We start from the raw sequence: 14,352 nt of genomic DNA, 5'->3' as shown, positions 1-14,352 counted from the left end.
TCAGAGCACCAGCCCCAGTTAAACCTTCAGAGCAAGACTTAAGTGGTGCACAAGCCTTTTGTTGATCCTGTGCCCCAGGACAAGTGACTTTATTGTAACATTCCCTGTTCCATTTTATGTTTTATGCTTTGTGATATATTCATAACCCATGCTGAAAAGCCATGAGGCTCCACTGAGCTAGCAGTACTCACCAAAAATAAAATAGGGCAAAAATTAAAGTGAGAGCTAATGAAGTAGCTTCCCATGACTCTTGCAAGGCAGTTTTTGCATGGAAGCAGTTTGTTACAATGAAGCAAAATAAAAGGTGCCTAACAGGGCAGGATTTTTTTTAAAACTAGGAAATAGAAGATAAAATATATGACTTTGCTTTCTTTTTTGCCAAGTACTGCAATGTAGCAACTGCTCAGTCAATATCTAATACCAGGGCAATGAAATGAAACCATCAGAAATTCTTGCTCAGGGTGTCTACAGAAAGAACTTCCACAAAAATATAGGGCCACATTCACCGGTTTGCTCTGGCTGCTTTGTACCACTCTAGCAATGCAGAGCAGCCATAAAGCTGGCTTAAACCAGGTTTATGGCTGTGTTGCATCACTCGAGTGGTGCAGAGCACCTCAGCACATCAGTAAATCTGACGCTGCACAGTAGTTCTTCTTTTCTTTCTATTAAAGGTATTATTGGGTTTGCAGAACCAAAGCAGCGAGCTGTATACGCTCTGATGTATGAAATCACTGCACAGAGAATTCTGATAGCTGTGCAATTACTGCTGTGCTCTAGTTGAGATCTATCCTGCTATCAGCCAACCAGGGAAGGAAATTTAAAGGGGCTGCGCAGCCTGAAGGTGAACACTCCCTTGCCCACAGTGCTGATGTGGCACTTTGATGGGGAAAGGCAATGGAGCCCACAGGGATGAAGTCTGCTTCCTTGCAGTGGCCCATAAGATGGAAGAAAATGAGCCCTACTGCACTTGGGAAAGCTAGTTCCACACAGCAGTGAGGTGTGTAGGAACATTCCACGACTTGTGATAAAGATTATGCTGAAATTAGTCCACCCCTAAGATTGTATCAGGTCCCATGCCCTATACAGCTCCAGAGATGGGGAACAGGTGGACCGAACAGAGGGAGTTTCAGGCTAAGATAGGGGTTCTCAAACTTGGGGTTGTGACTCTTCAGGGGGGCCTGAGACTATTACATGGGGGTCGCAAGCTGTCAGCCTTCAACCCCAAATCCCACTTTTCCTCCAGCATTTATAATAGTACTAAATATAAAAAAGAGGTTTTTAATTTATAAGGGGGGTGGCATTTAGAGGTTTGCTGTGTAAAAGGGGTCACCAATGTAAAAGTTTGAGAACCCCTGGGCTAAGATTTTCAAAGCTGACTCGAGGATTTAGCCTCACAGCTCCCATTAATTTAGTGAGATGCTAAATCAGCATTATGATGTTTAAATAAGGCTTTCCTGCTCTTGGGGATATTTTCATCTGTACAGAGCTTTATGTTATGTGCTGTGCTATATAGTACATAGAATCATAGAATATCAGGGTTGGAAGGGACCCCAGAAGGTCATCTAGTCCAACACCCTGCTCGAAGCAGGACCAATTCCCAGTTAAATCATCCCAGCCAGAGCTTTGTCAAGCCTGACCTTAAAAACCTCTAAGGAAGGAGATTCTACCACCTCCCTAGGTAACGCATTCCAGTGTTTCACCACCCTCTTAGTGAAAAAGTTTTTCCTAATATCCAATCTAAACCTCCCCCACTTCAACTTGAGACCATTACTCCTCGTTCTGTCATCTGCTACCATTGAGAACAGTCTAGAGCCATCCTCTTTGGAACCCCCTTTCAGGTAGTTGAAAGCAGCTATCAAATCCCCCCTCATTCTTCTCTTCTGCAGGCTAAACAATCCCAGCTCCCTCAGCCTTTCCTCATAAGTCATGTGTTCCAGACCCCTAATCATTTTTGTTGCCCTTCGCTGGACTCTCTCCAATTTATCCACATCCTTCTTGAAGTGTGGGGCCCAAAACTGGACACAGTACTCCAGATGAGGCCTCACCAATGTCGAATAGAGGGGAACGATCACGTCCCTCGATCTGCTCGCTATGCCCCTACTTATACATCCCAAAATGCCATTGGCCTTCTTGGCAACAAGGGCACACTGCTGACTCATATCCAGCTTCTCATCCACTGTCACCCCTAGGTCCTTTTCCGCAGAACTGCTGCCTAGCCATTCGGTCCCTAGTCTGTAGCTGTGCATTGGGTTCTTCCGTCCTAAGTGCAGGACCCTGCACTTATCCTTATTGAACCTCATCAGATTTCCTTTGGCCCAATCCTCCAATTTGTCTAGGTCCTTCTGTATCCTATCCCTCCCCTCCAGCGTATCTACCACTCCTCCCAGTTTAGTATCATCCGCAAATTTGCTGAGAGTGCAATCCACACCATCCTCCAGATCATTTATGAAGATATTGAACAAAACCGGCCCCAGGACCGACCCTTGGGGCACTCCACTTGATACCGGCTGCCAACTAGACATGGAGCCATTGATCACTACCCGTTGAGCCCGACAATCTAGCCAGCTTTCTACCCACCTTATAGTGCATTCATCCAGCCCATACTTCCTTAACTTGCTGACAAGAATACTGTGGGAGACATCAACACACACACACATACTTGCACAGTGGATATATCCCTGGGCCGCCTGGATGCAAGTTAGTTAGCAGTTTATCCAGAAACTTTCCACCCTTCCCCCTTTTCCTTTACAGGTCAACCCTGGGTGACTTCACCCACCCTCATGAACTTAGCTACCACCTATAAGCCAACAGCTCTGAGATCTAGCTATCTACCCTGACCCTTCTTCCTCTGCCCAGTCTCGTCTCTATGACTGTATCTCCCACATCTGCTACCAACTAAAACTCCAAGTGCTGAACACAGAAGTCCTGATCTTTCCCCTGAAAACTCCCCTTTCTACCACTATCAAAATCTCCACTATCGTTCCCATTGTGAGGCTTACATGGTTGGTGCCATATTTGATTCTCCTCTCTTCTCCCTACTAACTCTGGCTATTGTCCATGCCATATCCTGCTGGTTCTTTCTTTACAACATCTCAGAACTCAATTCACTTTCAGTTCCTCCCCCTCTGTATCACTCCAATGCTTGTCCATACCTTGGTCTTTGTCTACCTTGGTTACTGCCACATCTTCCCCTCTGTTTCTGCCCCCCAGCCTATCCAAAATGCTACTGCTTAGAATAGCTTTGTCTCCTGCCATTCTAGCCCTGTCATTCCCCTTCACCAGCTTCCCAGCACTTTCTGAATGTTCTTGTCTTAATCTTCAAGTCTTTACACAAAGCTGTTCCTATTCACAGCTCTGCTCTCCTCTCTTCCCATCTCCCCACTCCCTCCCTTAGGTCACTCCAAACTTCTTAATAACTCCATTTGCATCCTTCCTCCGGGCTGTTCATTCTGAAGGGAACAGTCTACCGCTTCTTGTGCACTACTCACCCCTTTCATTCCCACTTTCTCGGTGACCATTTTAAATAATAAGGCTTAACTCCTCAAAGGCAGCCTCAAAAGTATGATCTGAACCTACTACTAAGGAACCAGCTTATTTGCCGTTAAAAAACTAAAACCTGACTATTAGTTTGCTACTGCACTTTCATCTAGTGTCCTATAACGTATTTTGCCTGAATTGTGCTATCTAATATAAGAAAGACTAATTACTTTATTTTCACAACACCCTGCGAGGTTAGGAGATAGTATTATCTCCATTTTACATACAGGGAACTTAGACACAGAGAGATTAATATCAAAAGTATCCACTAAATTTGGGTGCCTAACGTGAGAGGTGAGCATCTGATTTTTCAGGATACTTGGCTTTATGTAGCGCTTTAAATGCTCAAAATGCAACTGCCTTTGACTTCAGCTGCAGTTGTGAGTGCTCAACGCTTCCACAAATCAGACCCCCATGGTCTCAAGTCAGGCACCCAGAAAATGAGTTAGTGACTAGCTGTGAAAAATTTTGGTTTAAGTGACTTGACAGGCATCTCTTAGGAACTGTGTGTCAAAGCAGGGATATAATCCAGTTCTCCGGGGCAGAACTCAGCTGCCTTAATCGTGAAACATAGGAGAGACAGGCTTCCTGCTCTCAATTCTGGAGCCTGGGCCTGGACCTGGACTTTGCATGGCACCCAGCAGCCTGAAACTGCAATTGCATGGAACACCCTTCTCAGCCCTGATCTGGAGTATTCCCAGTGCATACAGACTTATCACAGATTTTAGCTGTTAAACTCTAGCAAATCTAGAGCTTGTGACCTGTGTGTGACCTGTGATTTTTCACTTGGCCAAATTTGGATGGATTTTAACAGGGCTGGCACAAGGCATGTCCCTGACACAAATGCAACTCCCCTTCCAAATTTCAAGTCAGGCATTCTCTAGAAAAGGTCACCAGAATTATTTAACCTTTTCAAAACAATGTATTTTCCTAAGCCTGTTTCATGGAAATGGATGCACCGTTTTAACTGAGCTACAAACAAACAAAATAGCCTTCTGAGGCAGACAGCTGGCCTGGATCATTTCAGACCAAATGGCAAAGGTTGGCAAAGTTATAAGCAACTGAAAACAGAGTCTTATAATGAGCAATGTCAGGAAATCTTAATAGTAGGCAGTACTACCAGCCCCACTTATAACAATTAGCCAGTGGAAATGTTAGCACTGACTTCAATGGGAACAAGAATGGGCCTTAGACTGGTATAACTCCTATTTAAATCAATGGAAGTAAGATACATAAATACTTTTGAGGATCTGGGCCTTAGTACCCATCTTCAAATGTGTGCATATGAACCGGTAACTTTACTCATATGAGTAGTGCCACTGAAATGGGAATAGTCGCTTGTGAGCCATTTTAAGTATTTTCAAGAAAAAAAGTCTTAGATTGACATCTTGTTCAGGAGTTAAAACTACTTTCCCCTATTACCCATTTCTCTCTGTACACAGTGACTGGGGTTCAAATAATGCCTGTGATAATAATATCAATAATGTACACTTGCAGATATATATTTCATGGTATTTATTGCATGCTGATGCTTTTTCCTTTGCTGCATCAGTCTGCAGTCCCTGTCTTAGTCCGCTTGCTAGACAATTAGTCTAGCTGGCTCACTGGAGAAAAACAAACAATTCAGTTAAAATACTTTCCAAACACAAACACAATTTAAATGACAATAAGTATAGGACATATTGAGAAATAACAGGGTTTTTGTTTGTTTAGAAAATAGAACTTCCTTATGTGTATAACAAATAATGCCACAGACTATTCCACGCAGAAGAATTTAGCAATCAAATGTACTTTTCATTGTTTATGCTCTTTTATTACTTTTACTTTTTTTGCCTTTCAGTTTGCACAATGAATATAGACTAGTCAATTTCAATTCTGTTTGTGGTCTGTTTGGAGTCCATTTCAGTTTCTCAGGCCCTAGCCCAATTCTACAATATTTGGATTGCAAACCCTGCAGATGATGTATATTTGCTTTTCTAAAATCTCTCTGTACATTGGAATTTTTTAAAAGTGGAAACATTTCTAGTAGGTTTTGTAGATTAAGTGTGTTATTACAAAACCAAATTTGAGCCAAACAACCTAGACTTTTTTTTCAAGATGTAATTTTTATTTCCCATACTTCTGCAATTAGAAATTTGAAAATTAAATGCCTCTCCCTATGAATTTGCTATCTGACAATTGTTGTTTATAGAAAATAACACTGAGATTGTGTCCTGGTGCAATGCAGAATTACGTGGGAGAAGAAGGCTCTCGTCCAGGAATGGCCAACCTACGCCTGAAAAGGAGCCAGAATTTACCAATGTACATTGCCAAGGAGCCACAGTAATATGTCAGCAGCCCCCCGTCAGCTCCCCCACCCCGCTCCCAGTGCCTCCCACCCACCAGCAGCCCTGCCAATCAGCTCCTCCCCATCCCTCCTAATCAGCTGTTTCGTGGTGTGCAGGAGGCTTTTGGGTGGGAGGGGAGGAGCAAGCAGGCTGAGGGGAGGGGCCAGGAAGGGGTGGAGTAGGGACAGGGCCTGTGGCAGAGCCAGGGGTTGAGCAGAGAGCATACGCCAGCACATTGGAAAGTTGGCGTCTGTAGCTCCAGCCCCAGAGACGGTGCTTATACAAGGAGCCGCATATTAAATTCTGAAGAGCCGCAGATTGGCCACTCCTGCTCTAGTCATCAGGGAAAGCAGGGTCTGCATACCCAATATTGCTCCCTGCACCAGGAGCAAATGGGTTGTGAGTGGGTGGAGATGGGCAGAGAGTGTGCACTGAATAAATTAGCTAACCAGATGTGCAGGGAGGAGTATGCTATCCCTTAAAGTCTGAAATAAACTACTCCTCTCCCCTTGCCCCGTCTTGATGCAAAAGGGGAGCCTGGAGAGGAATTCTCTTTCTCTCTGGGTTGGAATTCATTCCTGGTATTCCTCTTGGGGCAGTGCAGCTACATGCCAGCCACATTCAGAGCTAAGTCTGAAGGCTCATTCTAGTACTAAGGACGTGATCCAAAGCCCACTGAAGTCAATGGGTGTCTTTCCATTGACTTCAGTAGATTTTGGATCAGCCCCTATGGTAGCATACCCCTGTAAAGAGGTTGCACCAGATTCTGCTCTCATTTACACCAGTGGCAATCCAGAGGGACTCTGTTGGCTTAAGTGCACTTACCCTGATTTTTTTATTGATCTAGCCAAGAACAGAATCTGGCCAATTTATTTTTAAGTCGTTTGACACTGGGAAAGGAAGATATGTAAAGTACTTATGCTTAGTTGTGGCAACGAACAGCTACAGTGCAAGAGATAGCTGAGAAGGAAAAAGTCAAGGGGGGACTGAGCGTGCGTGAAAAGGTATTCTGAGAGATCAAGAAGGCAGCTGGAAGCTTTGGAATGGTGCAAAAGCTTTTCCAAGCCTTGTTTACTTGGGCAGTATTCCAGGGTACTTCTAACCCACAGTGCAGTCAAAGTGGAGTTTCTACACCTCTGTAGAACTTTTTGTGGCAAGTTGAAAACAATAATATCCAGCAAAAATATGTGTTATCTAGCAACGGCTACAGCTTTTCTCCATGCTTTTGCTTGTGCTCAGAGCCTGCCACCAGGAATGGTGATTCTATAATGTCCTTTCCCCAGAACTAGTCAGTCTGCCTTTCTCATGGAAGTAGGAGCTGTAGTTGGAGAAACAGTGCTGGGTTGGTTTGAGCAGCATTAACTACCATAGAAATATGCTGAACATGGCAGTCAGAGAGCCTGCTTCCTTGCTCTACCCTTCACTATGTATCCCCTCCACGATTGCAAAGACCCAGCCACATGGAGTTCAAGTAGAGAGACTTATATCAGCAACTGGGAACAGCCACTGCGTCCCCTCTCCGTTTCCCCTGTTCTATTTCAATACCATGTAAGATGAGGGAGAGGGAAGGGAGCGAAGCTCATTATAAAACAGAGCATGCAGCAGTCCAGCAGCACAAGTGGTAGCATAGTAGAAAGTTAATCTCTCTTCAGGCTTGTGAGCTTGGACAGCTTTTAAAGAGAAGAGGATCCTGCTTGCTAGACAGAATTATTTCCAAGTTTGTCTGTCAATACATAAATTGTATCACAAATCTGATGGATCAGAGGTCATGGGAACACTGTCTATCCCTTTAGAATAATAACATGATTATACACAGTACCTTCTACACTCCATGGCAATTGAGTCCTCTGAGTTCTATATTTGTTAACTTTAAGTTTCAACTAGTATTCCATTAGCAATTCTGATATAGTACTTCCCAATTATCTTTTGTAAAAAAACAAAAACACCTCTTCTTTTTAAATCTAATTTTGTTTTGTTTTGAATTATGAAATGTTTTGAGTAGGGAGGAAGGATGGTCTGTGACTAAGGCACAGAGCTGGGTTTCTAGTGATCTCTGTGCTATTGTTAGCTTTACTACTGACTTCCTGCTTGACCTTGGGCAAGTCACTTGGAGATTTCCAGAGGTACAAATGGGAGATAGGCACCATTGGAAATCAATGTGAGTTGGATGTCTAACTTCCATTTGTGCCTTTAAAATCTCTCCCTTAATCTCTGTGTGCCTCATTTCCCTCTCTGTGAAATGGGGATAACCCTTCTTGCCTAGCTCACATGGGCACTGTGAGGCTCTTTGTGATGAGCACAGATCAATCCTACACTGGGTGGGGGATGTCATATAAGTGTTTCTGGCCACAATTTTCAGAAGGACTCAGCCCATTGCTTGGGGCTGGATTTTCAAGATTGCTCAGGTGCATTTAGGCACCTAAATAAGTGGCCAGATTTTCAGAAGTGCCCAGCACATCGGGTGAAAGCTGAGGTGCTGGAGTTCTGCCAGGTGGTAGGTAAGTGTTGTGTGCCTTTAAAAATCCGATCCTTATTTAGATGCCTAAATGGGAGCTGAGATCCTTGGAAAATCTGGCCCCACATGTGGTTCTTGTAATCCACTGGGCTTTTGGGCATTGGTTCTGAGCACAGCATTGCTTATAAGGGGGTTGTCTTGGTGGTAGCGAGTATGGTATGCATAGCTACACACCAAAGTGAAAAGCAGGCAGCTTCCACAATGTGGTGTGTAGCTACATGTGTCAGTGAAAGGCTCTGGCAAAGGGGAGTTAGTGGGGAAAGCCTTCAGCAGCACCCTGCTGCCAGAGCCTTTCACAGCAGCAAGGAAAGGCTCTGGCAGCGAGGAGGCAGCAAAACACTCCTTTGCTAAAAATATCAGTGTAGACTGGGAGGCACTGCTTGGGAAAGTAGAGAGTTGTTGAGCGTGTATTTGCATACATACCCACCCCTTTCAGGCATGCCTTTATGCTACTCAACTAAGCCATGCCTCACCATCTACAATGCTATTTATACCCACGCTAGGGCTACATGACTTTGTACACTACGTACATGCCACCAAAAAAAGCGTGCAGCTTGTAGACAGCTTGTGGCTTCCCTCATCTCATGTCTCCCACCTCCAGCATGCAGGAAGGGAGCAGTCTGGGATTCAAGCTTCTAGTCAGGGACTTATGGCAGGCCTGAGGGTACAGAGAGAGCATGGCCTTTCAGTCACCTTCCTGGTGCCAGTTGAGAAGAAAAAACCCTGCTGGTTAGCTTCTCCAGCTCAGCTAGGTGATAGTTTTAAATAAAGTTGCAGGTTCCACATTAACCAGATTAGAGTGTCTGTGTCCTGTTTCTTCCACCCACACCAATGGCAGAGTATAAAACTTAGCAAATTACCATAAAACAAAGTAGCAGCAAAAACAGGAAATCAGGCGATGTTAATTTAAACAATGAGAAGTGTATTCCTGGGTAACAATGCTCTAACGCTCAGCCACACAGTTCAAATGTTCATAAACAAAACGTTCGGAGGTCAAGTATGCTATTTTTAAAATGTAGCAGGCTGATAAATCCTGAGCTAATATCCAAGGACAGCATAGGCACTGAGCCACTGCACATTCCAAGGAGGAGTGAAATATTAATATATACTCCTAGTAGTTTGTTACAGATCTTGACATCACTGAATCTTGCAATGTCAGTGCTTAGAGCCAGATCCTGCAGTCTTCACTCCTGCCAAGCTCACATTAATTTCAAAAAGAAAAGGAGGACTTGTGGCACCTTAGAGACTAACCAATTTATTTGAGCATAAGCTTTCGTGAGCTACAGCTCACTTCATCGGATGCATTATGCTTATGCTCAAATAAATTGGTTAGTCTCTAAGGTGCCACAAGTACTCCTTTGCTTTTTGCGAATACAGACTAACACGGTTGCTACTCTGTAACCATTAATTTCAAAAGGAGTCTTGTCTGGGTAAGGACAGAATAAGAACAGCAGGACTTGGGTCCTCTGTGCAAAACGTTCAGAGCTTTGAGACAGTGCTTTGAAAACCTGCTGAGACAGCGAGGTTTGATAAGTATTCATTTAAACTTCATCTTCAAATTACACTGCTCAGGTAGAGCGCATGTTCTGTATGTTTCACATCATAAGGAACACTTAATGTCAGAAGAGTCTTGTAATACCTTGCAAGGAATGTTTTATTCCTCCTAAAGTGTATCATGAAAAGATTAAGAGGCAGCATTATTGCCCGCAAAATCATCTGCTATTTCCTGGAAATAGAATTTGCTGGACCTGTCCTTGTCACAGGCATAAGCATAATGCTTTTAATAATCTCCCATTCCATAAGTGATGTGTTTGCCTCAAAAAGATGGATATGCTAGAGTTGGCGGAATTTTTTTAAGACCTGTTCATTTTTATCTTGTTCTTTTGGTGCCACCTAGAGGATTAATTCTTCTCCTGCAAAGTGGGAAAGAAGGGTTTTTGTTATTTTTCAGAAGTTTCCTTTAAAAACAATCTGTGGGTTAACAGCACTTAGGGTGCTATTATCTCAGAAACTCTTTCTCCATATGTGAGCAGATGAATGTAGTGTGTGCGTATGTTTGGGCTGTGGGATATGAGAGAACCCTATGGGCTGGAGAAAGTGTTACACTAAAGGCAAATACAGCCATGACAAAAAAATCTTTTCCCCATAAAAAACACCTGTAAATTGATCTTGAGAGGAATTTTCATAGGTCTTGTATTCAAGCAAGTAAACAGCGTACAAATCAAAGACGATTCCAAGGAAGCAGGTGCACAGAGGAAAGGCAGCCCAGCCAGCCTTGCAACAGTCTGCCAACATGACAGATCCAGCAGCAACTTCAGGCTTATCAGCACAACTGGCTGATATCTTAGCAGCACATATACTAAATTTGGAATGATACAGAGAAGATTAGCATGGCCCCTGCACAAGGATGACATGCAGGTTCGTGAAAATCCAGTTATGCTGCATTATTCTAGGATTGCCTAGAAAAGCACAACTCTCAAAACATAAAATGAGAGAAAATCAGGCCTGGTCTACGCTACAAAGTTAGGTCGAAGGAGGCCGCTTTAAGTCGACCTTTAATATATGTGTCTACACTACCTGGTCCTTTACATCGACCTAAGTCACCTCCAATGTCGACTTCTGTAATCCACCTCTGCGAGAGGCGTAGTGCTTAGTTCAATTTTCATGGGCCGACTGCAAGGTAGTGCAGATGCAGCGTTGTGTAATATGACTTACTTGACCTCCAGGTGGTGTCCCACAATGCTCATCTATGGCCGCTCTGGAGATCATTCTCAACTCTGCTGCACTGCAGCCAGGTACACAGGAAACAGCCCCTCCCCTGCTAAAGCCCTGGGAACTTTTGAATTCCTATTTCCTGTTTGATCACTGGAAGCATGCCAGCTTGAGCACAGCTGATCATGGAGACGACACACCCGAAAGACGCTCCAGCCTGGTCTGCACAGGAGGTGGTGGATCTCATCGCTGTGTGGGGAGAAGAGTCTGTGCAGGCAGAGTGCTGATCCAGCAGAAGAAATGCTGACATCTATGCAAAGATCGCTCATGGAATGGGGGAGAAGGACACACGAGGGACACACAGCAGTGCTGCGTGAAAATAAAAGAACTTCGCCAAGCGTATCAGAAGACAAGGAAGGCAAACAGTTGTTCTGGTGCTAAACCCCACACATGCCGATTCTACAATGAACTCCATGCAATTCTCGGCGGGGGGGAACCCTACCAGCACCCCCACGAGCAACACGGACACCTCACAGGTGTGTGAGTCTAGGGACAACAAGGAGGATGATATGGTGGATGAGGAAGAGGAGGATAACGGGAGACAGGTAAGCAGTGGATCCATTCTCCCTGAGAGCCAGGAAATATTTTGAACCCTGGAACCCAGTGGATCATAGGACAGCACGGTGGCCAACCATGATGCTGGGGAAGGCACCTCTCACGAGTAAACATTTAAAATGAAAGTCCAGTTAAACTTTAGTGGGCACACACATTCGGTGGTATTGCATGTTTAGGAAACTTTCATGGAGGTACTCTGCAATCTTTGCAGAAAGTTTCTGGGCAGGGCAGTCTTATTTCTTCCACCATGGTAGGACACTTCCCATGCAACTCCTGAATTAATTCTGCTGGCATCATTGTGGTACACAGCATAGCAGCATAAGGACCAGGTCTATTCCCAGACGCCTGCAGCATCTCCTTCCTTTACACCTCTGTTACCCTCAGGAAACTGATATCACATAGGGTCGTCTAGGGGAAGTGCGGGAGGTTCTCATTAAAAGTGCTCTTACATGGGGAAAAAAGGGCATGTAGACCACCTGTGAGGTCACCTGTGACCCGGGGAGGACCTACTCACCATGGCTGGAGCAACAAAGCAGCATAATGAACGGTTACGGATTCTGATTATGTTATGGCTTGTATATATGTACATAGTATAATAAGGGGTTGTTGGTTTTTTATGAAAACTGCCTTACTATGGAAACATTTTATTCATGTACAATGGCTCCTTTATTTTTTCCCCTGACAGCTCGAAATGTGTCCTTCTGCATGTCATCAACACCTGAAAGCAGACTTTTGCTGATTAGAAGGAGGAGAGAAAGAACGCAGGAGGACATGTTCACTGAAATAATGAACGCTTCCAGGACAGCTGACACAGAGCTGAGAGCATGGAGGATTTCACTGTCCGAGAAGTTAGACAGGGACATGGAGAGCAGGAAAGCTTCCAATGAGCGAGAGCATGCAGTGCAGGATGATATGCTTCGGATTATGAAGGAACAAGCAGACATGTTGAGGCGTCTGATTGAACTGCAGGAACAGAAGCAGGAGGGTAGAGTCCCTCTGCAGATCCTGGTGGACAGCCAGCCAGCATCACCGGGTGCAGAATCACCCTCCCCAAAGCATTGCATCAGGGGTGGGCGAAAAGTCCATTATCCCTTTCATCCACTATGTCCTGCACATTTCCCAGACTCACTACTCTTCATAGTAGAAGTCAATTAATGGCCCTGCACATTTGGAGTACAGCAGCTCCCATGGTTGATTTACCTACTCCAAATTGATTTCTCACTGACCGGAACTGTCTGGTGTTGCAAGCTTCCAAATAGCGATCACCACTCGCTTCTCCACTGTCAGAGCAGCTCTCATTTTTGTGTTGCTGAACTGCATGTCAGGAGAAAGCTCTGCACAAAGTCCCTGGAAGGTGGCCTTCCACATTTGAAAGTTCTGCAGCCACTGCTCATCGTCCCATACCTGCAAAGTGATGCAGTCCCACCAGTCAGTGCTTGTTTCATGGGACCAGAAACAGCACTCAGCAGAGTGCAGCTGCTCTGTGACTGCCATCAGTAATTGTGAATTGCTTTTTTAAATGGCTTGCAGCGGGGCTGCTTGCAGGACATCGCTATGTTCCACGTGGCAGACCCTACTTTGGCTCTGGAAATACTGCAGGCGAAGACATGAGGTGTTTGAGATGCTCACAGCAAGAGTGCACAGGTGAGCAGGCTCCAGGCTTCTGGTGTATGGCATATGCACAGTGGTTTAAAGGCACGAAAACCACTGGATTGTTTGCCATTGATGTGAGGGAGGGAGCACAGTGCATCATGGGATGCCGATGCAATGTTCCCATTCTCCCCTGTGACAATGTTTTGGTCCCATGTGGCATTGCACAAACTTCCCAAAGCACACTGTGGCAAGTTGCACTTTGGGATAGCTACCCATGATGCACTGCTTTGTGCATTGATGCAGGAGCTGAGAGTGAGGATGCACTCCATTGAGACAATGGCCATGGTATGGCCATGCACAATCGACTTCATTAATTTGGGGGCTCAAGGTCGCATTAGATAAAGTCAACTTAATTTTGTCGTGTAGACAAGCCCGCACTGTAATAAAAGTATTTCTAGGAGGTATGGCTAACTTTAATGGGACCCTGGCTTTGTAAAAATTACAAGCCAGATCCTAAACTGTGTAAACTGGTATCACTTCATTGACTTCCACTGACTTGTACCAGCTAAGGATCTGGCTCAGTAAACATACAGTTTTGTCTCACCCCGTCCTAAAATGTAATTCAATTAAACTAAAAGGGAAATTAAGCTTATAAAGGGTACATGCAAATGCTAACATACCTAATCATGAATTCAATTTGACTTGATTACTAAGCTACCCTATCTGCCTCTCTAATACCCATTAGACCTTAAAATCCCTGTGGACAATTCAATGCAAGTCTGCTTTGAAAAATCTCTTTTAACGGAATGCTCACCTGATTTTCGTACTACTGGTTTTAAAATGAGATCACTGTGTACAAAGAAAACAGGTGTAGCCACATTGAAAAAGATGAAACATCTTATAAGAAATCCTAGGTCTTTTGAATATAATATTTCAGTGAATGATAATTTATTATGACAGTTAATCTTCTGCTGAAGTACAGAAATTATTTCCCTCTGCCTGAAAGGAAATAACTGAAGCTTGCTTAACTAAAAGAGCCAGCTAAAAGGTACA

At 44.3% G+C, this 14,352-nt stretch overlaps 1 non-coding gene across 1 annotated transcript; it reads left to right on the top strand.

Annotated features, from left to right (window-relative positions):
* Positions 1-10,717: 10,717 nt before the first annotated feature.
* Positions 10,718-10,821, top strand: LOC140909824 (U6 spliceosomal RNA). Its single transcript, XR_012158362.1, has one exon. It is a non-coding gene; the product is annotated as a U6 spliceosomal RNA (small nuclear RNA).
* The last annotated feature ends 3,531 nt before the right edge of the window (positions 10,822-14,352 follow it).

The sequence above is a fragment of the Lepidochelys kempii genome, chromosome 3 (genome assembly GCF_965140265.1).
Source record: "Lepidochelys kempii isolate rLepKem1 chromosome 3, rLepKem1.hap2, whole genome shotgun sequence".
NCBI classification, from domain to species: Eukaryota; Metazoa; Chordata; order Testudines; family Cheloniidae; genus Lepidochelys; species Lepidochelys kempii.
This window is presented reverse-complemented; position numbering and strand designations above follow the sequence as displayed.